The sequence below is a fragment of the Neofelis nebulosa genome, chromosome 18 (assembly GCF_028018385.1).
Source record: "Neofelis nebulosa isolate mNeoNeb1 chromosome 18, mNeoNeb1.pri, whole genome shotgun sequence".
NCBI classification, from domain to species: Eukaryota; Metazoa; Chordata; class Mammalia; order Carnivora; family Felidae; genus Neofelis; species Neofelis nebulosa.
This window is the reverse complement of record NC_080799.1, coordinates 10,807,107-10,829,904: the sequence shown is the minus strand read 5'-3', so window position 1 is coordinate 10,829,904 and position 22,798 is coordinate 10,807,107. Positions and strand designations below refer to the sequence as shown.

The 22,798-nt window shown below is 45.0% G+C and overlaps 1 protein-coding gene and 1 long non-coding RNA gene across 10 annotated transcripts in view; one reads left to right on the top strand and one right to left on the bottom strand.

Moving 5' to 3' along the window:
* GTF2I (general transcription factor IIi) overlaps window positions 1-11,880 on the bottom strand; it is a 110,221-nt gene extending 98,341 nt beyond the window's left edge. For 3 of the 6 annotated variants that reach the window (XM_058710191.1, XM_058710192.1, XM_058710193.1), the window contains exon 1: window positions 11,544-11,880. The gene's annotated coding sequence lies outside the window, so the exon portion shown is untranslated. The remainder of the gene's footprint in view (window positions 1-11,543) is intronic. The other 3 variants (XM_058710187.1, XM_058710188.1, XM_058710189.1) reach the window with 1 other exon arrangement.
* Window positions 11,881-11,980: 100 nt separating this feature from the next.
* LOC131500753 (uncharacterized) overlaps window positions 11,981-22,798 on the top strand; it is a 54,372-nt gene continuing 43,554 nt past the window's right edge. For all 4 annotated transcript variants that reach the window (XR_009256444.1, XR_009256443.1, XR_009256442.1 and 1 more), the window contains exon 1: window positions 11,981-13,446. This is a non-coding gene — a long non-coding RNA (uncharacterized LOC131500753). The remainder of the gene's footprint in view (window positions 13,447-22,798) is intronic.

Genomic DNA, 22,798 nt, shown 5'->3' with positions numbered 1-22,798 from the left:
TCAAGTAATTTCCACACCCAACACGGGACTTGATTTACAACCCCGAAATGAAGAGTTACACGCTCCACTGAGTGAGCCAGCCAGGCGCCCCGAGCTTGCTACTTTTAAATTTGCAATTTGCAATTACCGGACTGGTTTAATATTAGTCCTCCTAATAAATCAAAATCTGTCCCTGTGGCATCTTCCTCCTGGAAGAGCCTTATTCTACAAAAAGGCCCTTTCAATGCACTGTGCTCCTCCAACACTCTCATCTCAGAATGAGCATCCCCAGTCTGTCCTGTGCTTTAGCCCTAACATCCTTTTACCTTTACCACACCATCCTCAAAATATTCCCATTTGTCCAGGCAATGTCCCAGAATTGGACATAACATTCTGAGTAAGATCAGTCCATCAGACTCTACACTAGGACCTGCAACTCCCAGAATTTCCTTATTCCTTGCCTATTACCACGGAGAAATATTTTAATTCACATTTCTAAGAGCTTATCTCCACAGGCTTAATAGGTATTTTCCAAAGAGAAGAAAATTAGGTTAGCGTTTCATTCAAAGGTTCCATTTTACAAATATTTAATAACAGAATATAAAATCATAATTTATACCGTTAACATATATACTTAACATATATACTCAGCAGACAGAAGAAACAGAGCCAAAGACCCATTTTAGTTCACTTAACTTCCATTAAATGTTAGAAATTCTATGTGATGGCAAGGGCTTCGAAATAAAATTAGAAATCCCTAAGACAAACCTTTGTTCAGATTTGATTTTTATTTTTTTTTTTTTAAATTTTTTTTTTTTTTCAACATTTTTTATTTATTTTTGGGACAGAGAGAGACAGAGCATGAACGGGGGAGGGGCAGAGAGAGAGGGAGACACAGAATCGGAAACAGGCTCCAGGCTCCGAGCCATCAGCCCAGAGCCTGACGCGGGGCTCGAACTCACGGACCGCGAGATCGTGACCTGGCTGAAGTCGGCCGCTTAACCGACTGTGCCACCCAGGCGCCCCCAGATTTGATTTTTAAGTCAAGGCTTTTAAGTTTGTACAGTTGGCTCTGCTTACATTTTAAAATGTAAGTGCATGGAGCTCACGACCCTGAGATCAAGACCTGAGCTGAGATCAAGGAGTTTGACGCTTAACTTACTGAGCCACTCAGGTGCCCCTGAAAGGTTAGGATTTGAAATGATCTGTAACTGTGTTATACATATACTTAAAACTTGACACCCTTCTCCACCATGTTTCAAAAACATGTTGAGATACCTAACAAAAATAGCTAAATTTAATTTTTTTTTAAAAACCCAGGTAAGGGGTGCCCGGGTGGATCAGCCCATTAAGTGCTGGACTCGTGATCATGTGGTCATGGAATCGAGTCCCTTTTGGGCTCCGTGCTGCGAGTGGAGCCTACTTAAGATTCTTTCTCTCTCCCTCTGCCCCTCTTCTCCACTCATGCTCTCTCTCTCTCTCTCTCAAAACGTTTTAAAAAGCCAGGTAAAAGGAAGAATGGCAAAATAATAAAACGAAACTGGGGAAAGAAGGTCTGCCCAAGTGAGGGATCCCACGTTCAGTCCTGAGCCTCAGGGTAGCCAAAGCAAGGGTCTTGAAAAACAAAAAATCTTACCAGCTATTCAGGAAGATCTGTAACTTTTCTTGGTACTACAGTTTGAGAGAAATTGTTTGCAAATGTAGAAGTTATCCTTTGAAACTGATGGTCCTTTAAAAAGCAGCAGCTTACTCTGCCAATACACAAACAATGTATCCCTTTGACCTTACTACAAGCTTAAAAATCATTTAGTACTGGAAAAGCTGGATCACTTGTTCTTTTTCTAACTTTGTATAAATGGGAAGAGGAAATGAAAATCAAGTAACTATGATCTAAAAAGTCCATCTTTTTTTAGTATACTGCTCACAGATGTTAGGCAACAGAGCACAGTATTTATGAACGCCAATTCTGGAATGACACCCAAGTTCTGAATTCAAGTTCTATCTACTAGAGAATGACTGACCTTGGGATTCTTTAACCCCAAACTTACTAGTCTTGAAAATGACAAGAATAGGTGTACCTACCTTACACACTTATCAGAACGTAAGTTAAGTGCTTGACAGTGTTTCACACAAGCGTTCAGTAAATTAACCATTTAAAAATTTAAATTTTATTAAAATAGTTACTTGCAAAACACACATTTATGTATCTATTTACATACAAACTCTCCAAATCCAAGTCTGATAAAATGAAAATTTCCCAACTAATTGCTTTAATTACTACTAAATAAAATAACCTATTGTCTGATAGGGCAGGAAAACTAATAGAAAGTGTCAGAATAAGTCACTGCTTTTTTTCCCCCACTTATTTTTATTTACTTGTTTTCCCCAACTTCATTGAGGTATAACTGACATATAACATTGTGTAAGTTTAAGGTATAAATAAATCATCGCTCTGAAATGCTTTTAAAGTATCCATGTGTCAGCATGAAAAGTTGTTTACATCAAATGTAGTCCTCAAAAATTATGTTTTAGGGGCACCTGGATGGCTGTTGGGTGGTTAAGCGGTCGACTTTGGTCAGGTCATGATCTCATAGTTCGTGGGTTCGAGCCTCACGTCAGGCTCTGTGCTGACAGCTCAGAGCCTGGAGCCTGCTTTGGATTCTGTGTCTCTGTCTCTGTCTCTCTCTGCCCCTCCCTTGCTTGCGCTGTCTCTCAAAATTAAAAAAACAGTAAAAAAATTTTTTTAAATAGGTTTTAAATTTAAGTTAAAAAAGTCACCTTACTCTAAATACCTAAAACAAAGAAACTAGACTGAATATACACACTGAACTAAAGAGTCTTTACCCTGAAGCTCTCAACAATATAATTTGCCTAGACCAGTGTTTTCCAAGAAATAGATTGTCCTGCGGCTTCACAGAATAGCTTACACACCCAGAAGGCCCTCAATATGTTGGGTAAGTGAATAAATAAGTACTGCTCCAAAAGCAATTAAGGGATCTCTTCTTTTCCAAAGCTTAAATAAAATACAGCAGATGAATAGTGAATAGCTCACTCATTTTGCTAGTATAAGAAAACTGTTTTTCCTACAGATAAGGCTATAAATAAAGAAAATTATGAAATAAGTAGACTCAGAAAGTGAATATCTAGTTAAGTGACTACCGCACTGTTTCCCAACACACCCAAGAAAAATTATTCTAAAAGCTCTGCAGAAGCAAACAAGACGACAAAAATACAGAATCAGAAAATAATTTTTAACTTACTATAAAAAAACCACTAAGCTAAGGACTATGTGTGCAAATAGAATCAAAACTCACACAGCTATTCTCAAAAGTATGAGACCCATACAATCAGACATCTTCACAGGTTCTAACTAGGGCTCGTTTTAACCAAATACCCTAAATTGGATGAAACTCTTCACTACTCCCTACTTCTACAACTATGCTATGAAATATTCACGCACAGTAGTTTCTTTGCCATACCATAAAAACAAAAACTTCAAAAATCCAAAAACCACTGTAAGGATTTAAAAAGGAAGTAAGGGGTGCCTGGGTGGCGCAGTCGGTTAAGCGTCCGACTTCAGCCAGGTCACGATCTCGCGGTCCGTGAGTTCGAGCCCCGCGTCAGGCTCTGGGCTGATGGCTCGGAGCCTGGAGCCCGTTTCCGATGCTGTGTCTCCCTCTCTCTCTGCCCCTGCCCCTCCCCCGTTCATGCTCTGTCTCTCTCTGTCCCAAAAATAAAATTAAAAAAAAAAAAAAAAAACCGTTGAAAAAAAAAAAGAAAATAAAAAGGAAGTAAATCCTGACACGCCCTTCAACATGGAAGGGCCTTGAAGACATTATGCTAAGTGAAGAAAAACAGTCAGAAAAAGACAAATACTGTATGGCTCCACCTAGATGAAGTCCCTAAAATCCTCAAAATCACCCACAGAAAGCAGAGCGGTGGGTTCAAGGGGATGGGGTGAGGCGGAAAATGGGGAGTATTATTTAATGGGCAGATTCAGGTTAAGAAGATGACAGCGTCCTGGAGATGTGATAGTTGTTACAAAGTGATTGTACTGAATGTCTCCACTGTACGTTTAAAAATGGTTAGAGTGGGATGTTGGGGAGCCTGGGTGGCTCAGTCCGTTAAGCATCCAACTTCCTCAGGTCATGATCTCGCGGTTCGTGAGTTCAAGCCCCCCATCGGGCTCTGTGCTGACAGCTAAGAGACTGAAGCCTGTTTGAGATTCTGTCTGCCTCTCTCTGCCCCTCCCCTGTTCATGCTCTAGTCTGTCTGTCTCTCTTTATCAAATAAAATAAAATATCAAATAAACATTAAAAATTTTTCTTCAAAACCCGGGTGCCTGGCTCCTTCACTTGGTACAGCATGTGACTCTTGATCTCAGGGTCATAAGTTCAAGTCCCACTTCAGACATGGAGCCTACTTTAAAAAGTTTAATAAAAAAAAAAAAAAAAGGTTAAAATGATTACTGGTGTGATTTCTCTGTAGTACCTTTATTGAAAACATTATGTAGCTATCATAATAAATAATACACTACAAATAAATAAGCAATATAGGGCATGTGGGTGGCTCGGTGGGTTAAGCATCCCACTCTTGATTTCAGCTCAGGTCATGATCTCATGGTTCCTAAGCTAGAGCCCCATGTCGCACTCTGCGCTGGCAGCACAGAGCCTGATTGGGATTCTCTCTCCCTCTCTCGCTCTCTGCCCCTCCCCCACTTGCTCTCTCTCATTCTCTCTCTAAAATAAATAAACTTAAATAAAACAGGGACAATAAAAATAAATAAGCAATATAAATGAAAAAACGGTCAAGTTCTGTGGTGTATGTATATTTCACAACTCTTTTTTAAGATCACTGTAAGGAACCACTTGAAAGAAAGAGGTGTTCATGTTAGAAACGGTAGTCCCGGGGCGCCTGGGTGGCTCAGTCGGTTGGGCGGCCGACTTCGGCTCAGGTCATGATCTCGCGGTCCGTGAGTTTGAGCCCCGCGTCGGGCTCTGTGCTGACAGCTCAGAGCCTGGAGCCTGTTTCGGATCCTGTGTCTCCCTCTCTCTGACCCTCCCCCATTCATGCTCTGTCTCTGTCTCTATCTCAAAAAATAAATAAACGTTAAAAAAAAAATTTAGAAACGGTAGTCCCAAATTTACTCTTTACAAAGGGAGCAAATGCATTTTACATAAACGCATTTATTCTATACTACTGGGAGATCTGTTCAGATCCATCCAAATTCTTCTCCAAAAAAAAAAAGCATCGACAAGAAAAACAATGACCCAGCAATTCCACTCTTAAGTATTTATACACAAAAGATTTGAAAACAGGAGTCAAAATGTACTGGGGAACCAATGTCCATAGTTGCATATTCATAACAGCCAAAAGTTAGAAACAATCTAAATGTCCATCAACAGATGAATGTATACATAAAATGTGGTGTATTATATAATGAAACATTATTCAGCCGTAAAAAGAAAAGATCTGACACCTGCTACAACACAGAGGAACCTTGAAAACACTTTGCTACATGAAATAAACCAGATACAAAATGACAAATGTTCTATGATTCCACTTACAAGAGATATGTAAAACAGGCAAGGGGCACCCGACTGGCTCAGTCAGTAGAGCAAGACTCTTAACTAGGGGTCGAGAGTTCAAGCCCCACGCTGGGCATAGAGCCTACTTAGAAGTGAACAAGTAAAAGAATAAAATAGGCAAATTCAGAGACAAAAAGTATATTTGAGGTTCCCAGAGACTGGGAGAGAGGACAAATGGTGAGTTATTACTTAATGGGTACAGAGTTTGTATTTGGGGTGACAAGCAAAATGTTAGAGATAGTGGTGATGACCGTACAACATTGTGAATGTAATTAATGCCAAAGAATAAAAAATGTTTAAAAAAAGAAAAGAAAAGAAAGAAAAAGCAGGAGGAAGAAGTGAAGCTAACGGATTTCCTTGTAACTGTTCAGACAATTTTCAAATGAATTCCAGAACTAGGGTTAATTTCTATTTCCTTACTTACAAAGCGGGCACAGGGAGATCGAGTCCCGAGTTGGGCTCTGCACTGATAGCTAGAAGAAGCCTGCTTGCATTTCTCTTCCCTTCTCTCTGCCCCTCCCCCACTCACTCTTGCTCTCAAAATAAATAACCATTAAAAGTAATAATAATAATAATAATAATAATAATAAGCCCAGTGGGCATAATACATGCTGTCATCCTTCTCTGTCAAATTATCAACGAAATAATCTAAGTGTCTGGGGCCTGGCCACAAATAGGATAGCTAAGCTTTTCTCACCTCCTTTAATTGCCCTGTAAAGGCAAGAAATTACAAATACCTTTCAGTTCCTTTACTAGTTTTCTATCTCAAATACATCAACATCACCAGCAGGGAAAGAAGGCACTACCTCTAAAATTTATAAGGGCTAAAGACAGTAAATGGGTGCAGTGAACTTACGTGTTAAGTACGCAATTCTAGAAGGTTATTTTTCAATTCAAATTCAGTATTCACAGGGTAGACATGTTTAGTCTCCATAATACAAACTTACAGATTCTGGGCTCATTTTAACTAGATACCCTAAATAAGACCAAACTCTTCAATACTCTCTGCTTGTAGAATTATACTGTAATATAATCATACAGTACTTTAAGGGGGGAAAAAAAAACACACCATTTCCTTTGCCATCCCAGAAAAACAAAACAACAGTCCCAGGGGAAAATCCCAAGAAGTCCTTGCCTTTCCAGAGCTTCTATTCTCCAATGTGGGAAGATAAATCTTGTAGTCAGTATTACTGGGACAATTTTTATTTTCTTTTAAAAATTTTTTTTAATGTTTATTTATATGAGAGGGAAGCAGAGCATGAGCAGGAGAGGGTCAGAGAGAGAGGGAGACACAGAATCCAAAGGAGGCTCCAGGCTCTGAACTGTCAGCACGGAGCCCAACGTGGGGCTCAAACTCAAGGGACCGTGAGATCTTGACCTGAGCAGAAGTTGGACGCTTAACCGATTGAGCCACCCAGGTGCCCCTTTATTTCCTTAGAAAGTTCCATTTCTCTTGGGGTGCCTGGGTGGCTCAGTCAGTTAAGCAGCCAACTCTTGATTTTGGCTCAGGTCATGATCTCACAACTGGTGGGATCGAGTCCGGCATAGAGTGAGCTCTTGGAGCCTGCTGGGGATTCTCTCCCTCTCTCTGTCCCTACCCTGCTCGTTTGTTTGCACATGTTCTCTCGCACTCTCTCTCAAAATAAAAAATAAACTTAAAAAACTTTTCAATTTCTTTTTTTTTTTTTTTTTTTTTTTTAAATTTTTTTTTTTCAACGTTTATTTTATTTTTTGGGACAGAGAGAGACAGAGCATGAACGGGGGAGGGGCAGAGAGAGAGGGAGACACAGAATCGGAAACAGGCTCCAGGCTCCGAGCCGTCAGCCCAGAGCCTGACGCGGGGCTCGAACTCACGGACCGCGAGATCGTGACCTGGCTGAAGTCGGACACTTAACCGACTGCGCCACCCAGGCGCCCCTCAATTTCTCAAAAGTATCAAACATGGTGCTTTTATTGCTAATATTTACTGAATGCTTACCGTTGGCCAGATACAATCCCAAGCAGTTTTACCTCCCTCAATCTTCCCAACAATCTACAAGAGAAACAGGTTCTATCATTATCTTTCCTGTTTCTTAAAATAGGGAAACCGAAGCACAAAAATGTGAAGTGAATTGCTCAAGGTAATAATCAGAAGTAGCACAAGCCAGGAGTTGAATCCAGGCAGTCTGATTTCGGAACCTGTGTCTATAGCCACACTAAGCCATCCTTCTTCATCTCTTGCAATTTATAAATTCATTTTGTTTCTCAAGCTACATTGTAAACAGACTAATTCTTTAAAAATCCTCTATAGTTTTCAACCAAGTTACAACCAAGGTGCAATGAGTCAATTCTCCCATCAACTCTGAAAATTCCTGACTATCTAGAACTTTCTCTTACTTTCCCACTAGGCCAAAGTGGAAAAAAAGCAGTGCCAGCAAGAAAAAGTAAGTGCCAGCAAGAAAACAGAAACGAGCCAGGGGTAGGAAGGCAAGGACTGTAGAAACAAAGAGAAAGAAAGAAAACAAAAACAGGAAAACTGCAGTGGGGACAGTTCCAGCAAACTACAGACAAGAGAGAAGAAAATAGTACAGGGCAAATGAGAAAAAATGGAAACTTGAGTATCAAGATACTACCTTCAGCACTCACGATGATTTAGCCGCATCATTTTTCCAGTGTACATATGACTTCTTAACTTTATTTCCCAGACAGGTCCCTCAGGCTACATGCTGGTTAAGTGAATATACTGCATGTTGTTATTTTAACAGCATTGATTACAAGGAATCTCAACTCTACAATTATAACCAAATGACTGATTGCATTTCCCATTTTTTTTCAGTTAGTAACAATGAATAAGCTTAAGCGGACGGAAGTATACAACTTTTAAAGAAAAGTGCTACCGGTGATTAGGAGATTGCTAGTGATAAAATTCTTGGCCATTCTCTTTAGGGTAAATTGTCCTCTAATGTATTTCTAAAAAGAGAAATGCTGTTCTCAGAATATTACTTCTCAAACAACTCTTCACAAAATACTTTCCCTTAGACATACCTAAAAATCACTCGATCAGCATCGTTTCAGCTAGTGGTTAAAACAATTTCACGTTAATGATACCACAGCAGTTATGGGGAGAACTGCAATATTTACACTCATGTTTTCAAAGAAGAATGAAACCACGGTAGAACTGAATTAGGTGTGGAATGCAATGTACAAGCTAGTCAGCAATAATAACAGGAAAGGTTAAGTGTTTAGTGATTTGTCAGTGTTTTATTTACAGCTCTCTAATAACAACCTGGAGAAGGGCCATGGTCTTTTCTATTTTGTTTTGGAACACACGAGCAATCTATGGATCATCAAAAATGACAGAACATAACTGTAAACCAATCCCATTCCTTCTACCTAATTTGAGTTACTTTCTTCCAAAAGGAAATCCATTATAATAAAGGAAAAATCTTCCTTTCAAGACTTGTGCTCCAAGAAAACGCCAGAAACCTACATTTTAAGGACAGTCTTTGCAGTCATTATTAAAAGGGAACCAAATTGGCATGCCAGGCTGCTCAGTCAGTGGAGCAAGTGACTCTTGATCTCAAGGTCCTCAGTTCAAGCCCCAGGTTGGGCATGGAGCTTACAAAAAAAAAAAAAAAAAGTAAACCAAATCACTGGAGGTACCCGGGGCTTGGAAGGAGTGGGGTGGGGGGAGATTCTGGGCTACAGGTGCTCAGCACCTCCCCCATCTAAATGTCAAGTTCAGGCCTATCACACTCCTTTCTGGCTCCCAGACTTTAGACTCTGTGGTGGAGATGGGATGCCTCAGCCATCTCTGGGAGAAGATAATAAATGCCAGTGCCATAAATAAATTGATAAATGACTGAGTTGGGGGGGAAAAAAAAGCCAAGATTATTTAGTCTTCTAATTTTATCCTATACTTAAATCCATGGCTCCTTTTAAAACCGGAGACTCATTAAACTTTTAATTTCGTAATCATAGCTAACAAAAATTCTCAACTCTCAATCAGCTTTCCAAGCAATCGACAGTAAGCAGTCTGAATTATTTTTGGTTCTTTAAGACGCAGTTTTAAAGTAATGAAAAGCTTTAATGAGAATCTAGAATTCATTTCCCACACTTACAACTTAATTTTGCACCGCGGTGAATGGCTCTCAAAGTGCCGCGGCGGCGCGGCCTGGGAACTAGTTAGAAAGGCGAACGCCCGGGCCCCACCCCAGACCTGCAAAATCGGAATGTCTGGGGTGCGGCCCGGCAAAGAGTTTTAACGAGCCCTCCAGGGGTTGCTGATGCTCCAGACTTTGAAAGCCACTGGCTTAGGGGTTACGAGTCATACTGCCTAGGTTCAAATCTTGGAGTCAAGGTTGACTTGCTGAGTAATCAAGAGTAAACTACTCCGCTTCTCCAGACTTGTTCCTCATCTACACAGGGGAATTACGGGGCTGTTTTGAAGATTAAATAAGAAAATACGCGTTAAGCGCTTAAAAGCGATGCCGGGCACTTAAGAAACATTCAAATGTTAGCTATTCTTACTACTGTATACAAGGCTCTTGGGCGGGGAGTACACTTCGAGGGAGACAAAGGCGGAAAAAGCTTAATCCCTAGCCCTCCTACCTACCTACCTACCTACCGACTAGTACACCAGACAACCAAACACACTCCTTGGGTAAATAAAATAAAGATGCCCTCCTAGGGGCAAACAAGTTGATTGGGACCTCGTACGAACAAATTCTGACCGAACAACGCAAGAGACGGATTCAAGCGATGCCTATACGCAAGAAGGGAGAGCCTGAAGGGAAGAAAAAGTCCTTCCGGCCGAAAAGTGTGAGCCAAGGTCCAAACAAGTAGGCAAAAGGAAAGAAGCGCCAGGCAGAACTCGGGCTGAAGAACTGACAAAACACACAGTCGCAGGAGTAAATGTCACAGTCGTAGGCCTTAGTCTCGGGAGAAGGCTCGGCCTCCTCGGGGCACTCTAATGCACCCACATTTGCAAACTAACTTCCCCCTTTTGTTTCCTGAACACCCAAAGACTACTTTTCTGCATGGCCTATCAAGCCATTGTCTGCGAGAGGTGAGAAGTCTGCACGGAGCCACCCCATCAGCAGGAGCGAGCACTGCTCCAACAGTGTAAGTAGACCTCTGAACATGCTCAGCCGCAAAACAAAACAAAACAACCCAACTTGCTTTATTAAAGGGCAAAACTTGGATAAAAGTGGAGGGAGGGAGAGAGAAGGGAAAGAGGACAGTTTTTTTATCTTCTTCCCTCCCCGAAACCCCGTCTGGGTGCTGGCGGGATCCAGACGGCTTATTTTCATGGCCTGAAGGCTGAGGTTTTCCTTCCGGTCATTGTGTTTATTTCCCCCAAAGAACCGGGCCCGCGGGGCCGGCGCGCCGGCCGGGCCCGGGACAAAGCCCACTCCGGGCTCCACCTGGGCGCGGGCAGGGGCGGGGAGGGGCAGGGGCGGGGAGGGGCGGCGCTCCCGGGCCCGCCGGCCCGCCGGCCGCAGTTACCAGGCAGCGCGGCGGCGCCGCCCCGGCCGCCCGCCGGCCAATCCGGCGCGTCTGCTGCCCGGGCGCACGAGCCCCGGAGACACCAGGCCGAGCGCGACCCCACGGCTCGGGCCTGGCACCGCGCGCGCACCCGCACCGCCCGAGATGGCCAATCAGCGGCCGGGCATGCGCAGCCCGCAGGCTCGCTCGCGCGCGGGCCTCACGCGTGAGGCCCCCCCACGCAGCGCCAGCGCGCGCGCCCCTCCCCCACGCGCACCCAGGCGCGCGCGTGCAACTGTCGTCCCCCGCGACCGCGTCTGCTCCTGCCCCACCCCCACGCCGGCTGGCCGGGTGGTTGGGGGGGGGGGGTGGTCGGGTACCCCCACACTGCGGCCGACGACCCCCAGACCCCAGTGTGTGCAGGCCCCCGAGGGGGCGCGTCTCAAATAAAGGCCCTACTCGCGATGGCAACCGGGGCGGGGGACGGGGGATGAGGCGACAGGGACTCACCCGAGTGCAGCCGCCTCCAGGCAGCGCCGGGGCCGGGGGAGCAGAAGGGAAGCGAGTGTGGGCCGCGCGAGAGCTGCAGCCGCGGCGGAGCAGCTTCAGGCTGAGGCGAGTTGGCGAGCGGGCAGGAGGTGAGAGGGCGAGGGGCCCGGGCGTCTCGGCCGAGCTCCTGTCACCGCCGCATGGCCGCCCCGGCAGGGCCTCGCTCAGCACCTAGATCCGATCACAGGGGACCGAGGGAGAGGCCGGGGTAACCGCGGCAGGCGGGCGGCCTCAGCTAGAGAGCGCGTGCGGGGAAGCGGGGGGGCGATCGGTGGCCCCTTTTCTCTGCTCTCCGAGCTTCTCTCTCACCCTCCTCCTCCTCCTCCTTTTTTTTTTTTTTTTTTTTTTTTTTTTTTTGTTCCTCGAAGGCGCGCTGCGCGTGCGCACCCGCAGCGCCGCCCAGCGGGAGTTGTAGTTTCTGATCGGTCCCCACCAACGCGACGGCGGGGGCGGTGGACTACGACTCCCAGGAAGCCTTGCGCGGGCGAGCCCCGAACCCGAGGACGCGGCGAGCGCGGCGCCCGGCCCTCTCCGGCAAGGACTGTCAATGGAGGCGCGGGTGGTGGGAGCAAGAACATGGCTGCACCTGGGGCCTGCGCGGCCGCCTGGGTGGGGGAGGGGAGCCGGGGCACGGGGGCGCAAATCGAGGCCGGGGGTAGCCCCCGCCCGCTCACTGCCCCGATGCAGCCGGCGTCAGCCACCGTCCGGGACTCGCACCCACTCTTGCACCCCAGATTCCCTGCCGATTGCGAGGCCGGAACTCGGCAGAGGCCGGGGAGCCCCAGCCGGCCTGCCGCTCTCGGTGCTCCGCCAAGGGACTTCCTCCGCGCTGCACCACCCTTCGGGACACAAAGAACTTCTGTTAGTTTTGAAAAGCTTGCCTCAAAAGCGTCCGACAGAGACTGCTGTCCCAACTTTGGACGGGCGACGGGAGGGGACTCTCCTGTTTTTATTTACCGCCCCTCACCCCAGGCTTGCTTTCCTCACGCCCCCTCACTCAACATTTAGAAGGAAAGTTGAGTGAAAGCCACCGAGTGAGAGCAGAAAACCTGCCGTGTAGCCCGTTTTGTTCTGTCAACCGCGAAGAAAGGTTACCGAAACTTCTCCCCCCGCGACTAATTCTTTTGCTTCTCAACTTGAGCTCTCGAATTTCGAAAAGGGTGAGACGTTGCTGTTCACCTAAGCGAAACTCCAAAGTTTACCAAACTCGAGCCCCGAGGGCTTAGACAGTTCTGTAAAGCACAAGATCGAGTGATTTTGCGATTTTTACCCCCCAGCGGAGATGGGGGGACCACGCCGGCCATCCTCCCCCTCCCCCTCCTCCTCGGTAGGTGGCGACCACGGCGCTTTTTCCAGCCTTTGTCGCTGGAAAGAAAACTTTCCGAGCAGCCAGGCTTTTGATGTAGGTCCAAGACCTTCCCTTTGACTCTTCGTTCCAGATTGGCGTTCCCCATCTTTCTTGCAATAGACCGCACCCATAAGGCAGCCGAATCTAGAATTTCCATGCTGGGATTCTTTAAGATAGAGGGAGACTTTAAAGATCCCTGCAGAAGCGGTCCGATTGCAGATTTCCACATTTTTACGATTTCCCCTGCAACGTTTTTACAGGCATTTTGTCCCCGCCTAACTCGATTGTCACTCTCCTTTGTCGAGTCTCTCCAAAGCGTTCATTTCGTTTTCATGAAAAGTTTTCTTTTTGCACTCGTATTTCATTAACATGCCGGACTATTAAATTCCGTATTCCCAGTAGCACGTAAAACTGACATCTATGTAAGGAACAAACCAAATTTTGAGAAAGTCTGCAACTGAGCTGCTGGGAGCAGTCAGCCTTCCAGGGACAAACATTCAGCCGCTGTGAGCACCGGTGAGTACGTTTTATGCGGCCGCAGTCTTAGATGGTTTCCTGACGACACTGGATGTTGAGGACAGTGAAGGAAGGATTCACTGGGTGAATCGCTGGTGTCCTGAAGTAGCATTGGGGAGTGTTAGAAAGTGAGTGAGTAAGGCTAAAAAAAAAAAAAAAAAAGTTCATTTGGCCAAGATTATGCCTGTCACCATTAAAAACTTGTTTGGGAGATAGCCCCTCGCTTCTATGCATTTAACACTTCGGTGTGGAATTTTGAAACTGCTGCTCCATGAACAACTCCCAACTTCTTTGAGGGTGAGGCAGTTCCCAAAAACTCTTAAATCCTGGGGCGCCTGGGTGGCTCAGTCGGTTGAGTGACCGACTTCGGCTCAGGCCATGATCTCATGGTTTGTGAGTTCGATCCCCGCATCAGGCTCTGTGCTGACAGCTCAGAACCTGGAGCCTGCTTCCAATTCTGTGTCTCCCTCTCTCTCTGCCCCTCCCCTGCTCATGCTCTGTCTCTCTCTGTCTCAGAAATAAAAAGATATTTAAAAAAAAGATTTAAAAAATAAATACATACATACATAAAAATTCTTAAATCCTAAAACACTTTCTCAAGCTTTAGCTAGCTTTGAATTTCCTCTAGATAGAAAGCTGGCCCTTTTGGGACAGCAAACAGCATATGGAATGGCGTGTGGTTTGAAGGGTGTGTGGAGGCCAACTCTTTTTTCTTTTCTTTTTTTTTTTTTTTAATCTGCCTACTGTTGTTGGGGGCTGTACCCCTCACATTTCTGTCTTATAGTCACGGATACACTTTTATGGTCTTTCCAAAGGCCTGGCTCACCACCTTGGCAGTTCCCATTACACTTGTTCCTTTTTGTTGGCCAGTCGGTCCCTCTCCTCGGGGACAGGTGCTGTGTTCATTGTGATCGTGGTGTGATGAGCCACTGAATACCATCTCAGCACCTTGAGTTGTTTTTCCATAGGATCAAATTGCTGGTTTGGGGGGTTGTGCAACAGATGGGGAAAAAAAAAAACAAAACCACGACTTGTGTTTAGGGGTGGAATCCTTTGTTAAGTTGCACTCAGCTCACTGTGTTCAGAATCACACTCAGCATAGCAAGATGTGCGTGCTAAGCTTGATGTGCAGCTCTTGGATCGTGCTTACTTAAGACCAAAGGGCACAGAAGCCAACAGGTGGCAGAACCTTGCGTGTTATTTATTTTGGATTTTTTCAAATATTTCTCTTTTTAACGTTTAACCTGGTGTGTGCAGACGAGTATCCATATAGCATGACTCCGTTCTACTGAATACCTGAGAGACAAAAGCCAAGTCTAATGGGCCTTGGCCAGTCAAGAGATGGATCTAGACCAGCTGTGAACTCTTACACCAGGCACAAATGCATTTTCATATAGACTGGGTTTACAGCCTTGTTGACTGCTTTTTTTTTTTTTTTAGGTTTATTTATTTTGAGAGAGACAGAGACAGCTCTAGTGGGGAAGGGGCAGAGAGAGAGAGGGAGAGAGAGAATCCCAGGCAGGCTCCATGCCACCTGCGTAGAGCACAATGTGGGACTTGAAGTCACAAAAGCACGAGAGCATGACCTGAGCCCAAACCAAGAGTCGGACGCTTAACCGACAGAGTCATCAGGTGCCCCCACTACTTTTAAATAGCAAGTGGTAATGTCTGAATGTGTTCACCAGTCTTTAAGAAAAACGATCAGGGGCGCCTGGGTGGCTCGGTTGGTTCAGGGGCCAATCAGCTCAGGTCATGATCTCGCAGTTCATGAGTTCAAGCCCTGCAGCAGGCTCTGTGCTGACAGCTGGAGCCTGCTTCAGCTTCTGTGTCTCCCTCTCTCTCTCTGCCCTTCCACTGCTCTCTCTCTCTCCTTCTTAAAAATAAATAAACATTTAAAAGTAAAAAAATAATCACATTCTCCTGGGGTTTTTGATGCTTGGTATCAGAAGTCTGCCTTCTCCATTAGCATGGGACTATTTGACATGGACCCACCCTGGATAGGAAACCCTGACCACCCATGCCGACAGAACCCTGCTGACGCCACTTGGTCAAGGTTACCGTTGTTGAGAGATCATTTAATGCTCTTTTTAAAGATACTCTTTTGAATCCAAACTGCATAAGTTAATCTTTCTGTGACTCTGTCATGTATTTTCAATTGTCCAAAACGGTCATTCTAAGCAAAAGTTGAAGTGCTCTTGACATACCCATTTTTCACAACACACCCAGTCTTTTGTTTGTTTGTTTGTTTGTTTGTTTAAAGATCTATTTTTAATTTTCAAGTAATATCTACACCCATCCTGGGGCTCAAACCCACAGCCTGAGATCAAAAGTCCCGTGCTCTACCAACCGAGCCAGCCAGGCTCCCCAGTCTCTTTTTTTAATATTTTATTTTATCGTATTTTTATTGAAATACAGTGGACACAATTTACATTAGTTTCAGGAATACATCCAGGCTTTTGATTGAAACTAAACAGAGGCCTTTTTTCCCATAACGGCCCCAATGCTGGCCCAATATCTTCTGGGTCCGGTTTCTTGGTTTTTCTTTACAGTATGCATAACACTGTTTATTGAGAGAATGGGCCATAAAATATATATCATTTGTAAGGTGCCAGTGTGATCTCTTATATCAGTGTTCTCAATTAGGATTTGTACAACTCCATCCAAATCACACAGGTTGGGCCACAGTGACATCGTTAGATTTTGGAGGGTATCTCCCTGTTAGAAGATAAATCCTTCGTTATTACAAGGATACTTTTTTTTTTTTTTTCAGTTTGTTTACTTCAGAGAGAGAGAATGTAAGTGGGGTAGGGGCAGAGAGAGAGGGAAAGAGAGAGTTCCAAGTAGATTGTCAGCTCAGAGCCTGATGTGGGGCTTGAACCCATGAACCACTAGATCACAACCTGAGCCAAAGTCAGGTGCTTAACCAACTGAGCCACCCAGGCGCCCTACAAAGATACTTTTTTAACTGATTCTAAACCACTGTTTTTAGACAGTTTTCTGTTTGGATAATTTGAATATTTAGAATGCTAGACAAATGATCTTTTATCAGAACTCTTTCAAAAGTGGAAAACAAAAACAAAAACTAGATCCAAGCTATAATTTATTCATAACAATTAATAATGTAGATGTGATGTAAACCGACCTTCCAGCTCTTGCTGTGTCTTTTGTGCAAGCACCTGCCCTATGCAATAAACCTACTATCTGTGTAAAACTTGCTGAGGGGCGCCTGGGTGGCACAGTCGGTTAAGCGTCCGACTTCAGCCAGGTCACGATCTCGCGGTCCGTGAGTTCGAGCCCCGCATCAGGCTCTGGGCTGATGGCTCGGAGCCTGGAGCCTGTTTCCGATTCTGTGTCTCCCTCTCTCTCTGCCCCTCCCCCGTTCATGCTCTGTCTCTCTCTGTCCCAAAAATAAATAAAAAACGTTGGAAAAAAAAAAAATTTTAAACTTGTTGAAATAAAGATATGGGGGGGGGTTACAGGATTTAGATGAATATGGTTTTCTATTTAACATTATGTTCACATTGCTGTAGTCGTGTAACAATTTTTTACTTTTTTAAACTTTATTTATTTTGATAGAGCTTGCGTGCACAAGCAGGGGAGGGGCAGAGAGAGATGAAGAGAGAGAGCCGGATGCAGGGCTCGAACTCACTAACCTGGAGATCATGACCTAGGGCCAAAATCAAGAGTCGGACGCTTAACCGACTGAGCCACCCAGGCGCCCCATGTAACTTAATTTTTAAAATGTAAAAGCTCCGTAATATTTTCTCTGCCTTCCTCAGGGATTTGGGGGAATCAGATGATATGTAAACGAAAATACATTAGAAACTCTAAGTTGAGTGTTCTATAAATATTACATGGTATAATTTAGCGTTCCAAACATTATTTTTAAATGCGAACAACACGTCCATGTTTCTTTTCTGACTGAAGAAATATATTGCTCATTGTAAAGATGCTTTATAGGCTAATATTTGAGAAAATACATTTACTGAGGCGAACTCTTATCATTGAATTAAGGTGGACCCGTTACCATATCTGACTGATGAGATGATATAACTAATGACATAACTAGTAATGCAAAAGCAGCACACCCCATGGGGCGCGCCTGGGTGGCGCAGTCGGTTAAGCGTCCGACTTCAGCCAGGTCACGATCTCGCGGTCCGTGAGTTCGAGCCCCGCGTCAGGCTCTGGGCTGACAGCTCAGAGCCTGGAGCCTGTTTCCGATTCTGTGTCTCCCTCTTTCTCTGCCCCTCCCCCGTTCATGCTCTGTCTCTCTCTGTCCCAAAAATAAATAAAAAACGTTGAAAAAAAATTAAAAAAAAAAAAAGCAGCACACCCTTTCAGAATATATATCTGTCAAAACTATTGTAGAAGACTCAGAAACCTCAGTGTAAAGTTGTGTCAGCAAAGTTATTTCCAAAGCAAATGCATAACCTATAGCCTTGCTTTGATAACACCAAGAAAAGGAATCTCGTTTACATACTGAAAACAAATATCCCCATTCCTTCCTTCTTCTCTTTGTCCAAATTCTTGGGTCTTTATCTTTGCATTTTACAAGCCTTTCCTCTTTCTCTGGTGAAAAATGCTTTTTTTTTTTTTTTAAAGCATATTTTATTTTATTTTTTAAATGTTCATTTATCTTGAGAAAGAGAGAGAGATAGCAGGGGAGGGGCAGAGAAAGAGGAAGCGAGAATCCAAGCAGGCTTTGTGCTGCACAGAGCCTGACTCTGGGCTTGAACTCACAAACCATGAGACCATAAGCTAAGCCAAAATCAAGAGTCAGACATTTAACCGACTGAGCCACCCAGGTGCCCCCATAACCACCTTTTTAACCCCCTTTCAGACCTTGTGTTTATTATAATAATTAAGGTACATGCGCTTGGGGAAGTTTTCAGCTAAGAATAAAGGGAATTTTTGAACAATGGATTAGAGAGGAAAAAAGAAACCAGGGAAAATGAAGCTGTTCAAATGTGCAGTTAGCCACCATGGCTGTGTCAAGTACGTCCAGTAGTCTTCCGAACAGTGGGAACATGTTGAGTCACCCTCTCCTTCCCCTGCACCTGGGGAGCAGGCTGGCCGGCTCTGGGTTGTACCTGGGCTCTTAGACACACTTCATTTATTACAGCAAAGTGTGCAGTCCCATCCCAAATGAACTCAGATTGGCCCTGAGATCATTGGGGAAGGTAAGGGACACATAAGCAACTGGAAAGAATCCGAGTATCTATTCCATTCTGGAAATCTTGTGAGACTGTCTCAGTTGTCCAGATAAGACCGTTCCTTTCCTTCAGTGCCACATACTGTGCTTAATTATTGCATTGCACGCTGACCTCTCCCCCCCACCTCACACACACACACGCACGCACACACGTAGCCCTGTGCTGAGTGCTCAGAACCTCCCCCTTTGCTCAGAAAGCTTGAAGTACTTAGCCAAGAATACATAGATGGCCAAATCTAGACTCTGATCTAAATCGGCCCGTATCCAAGCCCGAATTCTTAACTAGTACTATTGGTAGGCTACAGCCATCTCATCCAGCTAGATATGATAAGTGAATCAAATACAAGGTATACTCAGGTTCATGCCATGAGATGGTACCAGAAGGTTGGAGATAAAGCAAGACATTTTTCATGGAGGAGGTTGCATTTGCAGTGAATGGATGGATGGACTTTTTTTTTAAATTTTTTTTAATGTTTCTTTTATTTTGGGGGGAGAGAGAGAGAAAGAGAGAGAGAGAGCAAGCACAAGTGGGGGAGAGGCAGAGAGAAAGGGAGACACAGAATCCGAAGCAGCCTCCAGGCTCCAGGCTCTGAGCTGTCAGCACAGAGACTGATGTGAAGCTTGAACCCACGAACTGTGAGATCATGACCCAAGCCAAAGTCAGATGCTTAACCGACAGCCACACAGGTGCCCCTGGATGGATCGATTTTTAAATTTTTTTTTTTTTAACGTTTATTTATTTTTGGGACAGAGAGAGACAGAGCATGAACAGGGGAGGGAGACACAGAGAGGGAGACACAGAATCTGAAACAGGCTCCAGGCTCTGAGCCATCAGCCCAGAGCCCGATGTGGGGCTCGAACTCACGGACCGCGAGATCGTGACCTGAGCTGAAGTCGGACCCTTAACCGACTGAGCCACCCAGGCGCCCCAGGATCGATTTTTAAAAACAGAATAACATGAATATGGTTTAAAAAAAAAAAAAAAAGCAGAAGTTCAGAGGACTCTCTTAGCCTTCTGTATCTCAACAGCAAAATGATCACAACAACCTGTGCATCTAAAATATTGACACACGTTGCCAACTTGCCCTTCAGAAAAATTGCACCACTGTACTTACAGGGTGTGAACATGTCAATTTCCTCCACACCCACCCAGTTCCAGTGGAAAGTAGCATTTTTTTCCACAGCTCTTCTGTGCACATTGATTATGAAAGACAACAAGTAGAGTTGTCTTTTCATACTTGTATTTGCCATTTGCATTTACGTTTCTGCAAACAATATTCATGTTTGCATTTGCTCAGTTAGATCCTTTGCTTTCTCCCCCGTGTTCTTTTGTGTGAGTGCTTTATAAAATGAAAGAAATTTGCATTTCTGTCCTTAGGTGTGTTACAAATATTTGCCTGGTCTGTCTTTTGACCATGACTTTTTTTGTGTTGTTATACTCAAGTTTCATTGTTGACCTCGTCGAATGTATCCATTTTCTTCCCTTCACATGCTCGGTGTTAAAAATCCCCGGTGAGGGCGCCTGGGTGACTCCGTCATTCGGTTAAGCAGCCGACTTCAGCTCAGGTCATCATCTTGCAGTTCATGAGTCCAATCCCCACATCGGGCTCTCTGCTGTCACTACAGAGCCTACTTTGGATTCTCTGTCCCCTTCTCTCTCTGCCCCCCCAATAAATGAAAACGTTTTTAAAAACATTTTTTAAAAATCCCTAGTGAGAAAAGCCTCCCCCACACCAAGATCTATACAGACATAGATACAGAGACATAGATCTGCCGATATAGGCATGTATGTATATAGGCACACGTACACACGTGTTCTGTCCAAGCAAGATTTCTGCATTTCCATCTCTGTACATCTCACTTGTTTGCTTGAGCCGTGTGGGCTTTCTATTTCAGGATGCCTTTAAGGCTTTCCATCCGGGTCGGGTCCTGGTCTCCTTCCAGCCAGGCTGGCGGCAGGACCCCGCGCTATCTTGTTTCCCCTGCAGCCCAGGGCCATGGTTTTCCAGGTGGGGGCGCTCTGCCCTTCCCGCAGGCTCCCACCGCCCTCGGATCAGGCCTCACCAGAGGCAGGGAGCTCTCGGGTTCTGGGCGTGGCCGCAGGAGTGTTGGCAGGGCACTGGCAGGGGTGAGGAGGTGGGAGACGGGGGAGGATACTCCTGAAAGCTGGTGCAATCTCTGGGGCAGCTGCCAGCGAGTGCAGACGTCCCAGTGCAGGTAGGGATTCCATGCCTGCGCGTTTGCGGACGGGACCTGAACAGCTTGAAACAAAAGCCCCGTCCGCTCCGTCTGTCGTGTCTGTCCGTCTTTGGAAATGGTGCCCAGGTGAACAGTATTCTGGTTTTGTAGCTCAGCCGGCCTGAGCTTGCTTAGTATGACTTAGCCTGCCCAGTCCTCGTCCTAATCCTGTTTGCCAGACAGCATCGTTGGCCCAAATAGTTGAGAGGGGTTTGGTTTTCGTTGCGGTAAATGAAATATATATAACATAAAATGTTCCGTTTGAACCATTTGTAAGTTTGCGGTTCAGCGGGATTCAGTACCTTCAGGATGATCTGTTTCCAGAACTTTGTCATCATCCAAAAAACTCTACCATTGGGGCGCCTGGGTGGCTCAGTTGGTTAAGCATCCGACTCTTGCTTTCAGCTCGGATTCGTGAGTTCAAGCTCCACATCGGGCTCCGTGCTGTCAGTTCAGAGCCTGCTTGGGATTCCCTCTCTCTTCCTCTCACCCTGGTCCTCTCCCGTTTGTTCTCTCTCTCTCTCTCTCTCTCTCTCTCTCTGTCTCTCTCTCAAAATAAAGAAAACTTAAAAAAAAGAGAATTAGGGCTACCATTCAGCCCTAATACCCCATTTTCTTCTCCCTTCAGCGCCTGGTAACTTCTGTCCTACTTTCTGCCTATTCTAGATATCTCCTAAAAAGAGACGCCTACGATGTTTGTTCTTTTGTGATTGGCTGATTTCATCTGGTGAGTTTTCAGTGTCGTATAGCACGCAACAGAAAATTCCTTTTTATGGCTAATACTTCACTGTATGTATATACCATATTTTGCCGATCCACACAGCTGTTATTTCCACCTTTTTGGCTATTGTGAATAGTGCTGCTGTGAGCATTCATGCCCAAGTATCTGTTTGAGTTTCTGTTTTCAGTTCTTTTGGATATAATCCTCCAAGAGGAATTGCTGGGTCCTATGGTAATTTCATGTGAAACGTTCTGAGGCAGCACCAAACTTTTCCCCCGGGGGGCGGCACCATTTTACATTCCCACCTGCAGGGTACTGTTGTTACAGTTTCCCCCCATCCTCGCTGACACTTGTTATTTTCCATTCTGCGAGCGCGTGCGCACGCTCCCGTGTCTGATGATAGCCATCCTCCCTGGCGTGAAGCGGTGTCCCATTGTGGGTAGTTTGCGTTTGCATTTCCCTCATGACTAATGAAGCTGTGACCATGAGTATATCTTTGGAGAAATCAGGTCCTTGGTCCAATTTTTTTAAAGTTTTTATTTAAATTCCAGTATAGTTAGCATGTAGTGTTAGATTAGTTTCAGGTGTACAATATAGCGATTCAATACTTCCAACCCAACACCTAGTGCTCACCATGACAAGTGCACATTTTGATCCCCATCCCCGATTTCACCCCCCCCCCCACTCCCCTCTGGTAACCATCAGTTCTCTGTAGTTAAAAGTGCGTGTCTTGATGTGCCTCTCTCGTGCTCTCTTTTTTCCTTTTGTTTGTTTTTAATTTTTTTTAATGTTTATTTACTTATTTTTAATGTCTATTTATTTTTGAGAGAGAGCACAAGTGGGGGAGGGACAGAGAGAGAGAGGGAGACACAGAATGTGAAGCAGGCTCCAGGCTCTGAGCTGTCAGCACAGAGCCCAATGTGGGGCTCAAACTCATGAGCAGTGAGATCATGACCTGAGTCAAAATCAAGTGTCAGTCTCTCAACTGACTGAGCTACCCAGGAGCCCCTTCCAGACTTCTTATAAGGTGTATATTCCTTATTGCATGTGCTCACTGACATTTCTTTTCCATTGTCTCTGCGGTCAGCCAGTAACCTGGGAAGATGTCCACCTCCCCCCCCCCCCCCAAAAGGCTGTTCCCTTAAATCTTTCAATAGATAACTGCCAGGGAAGCTGCTGTA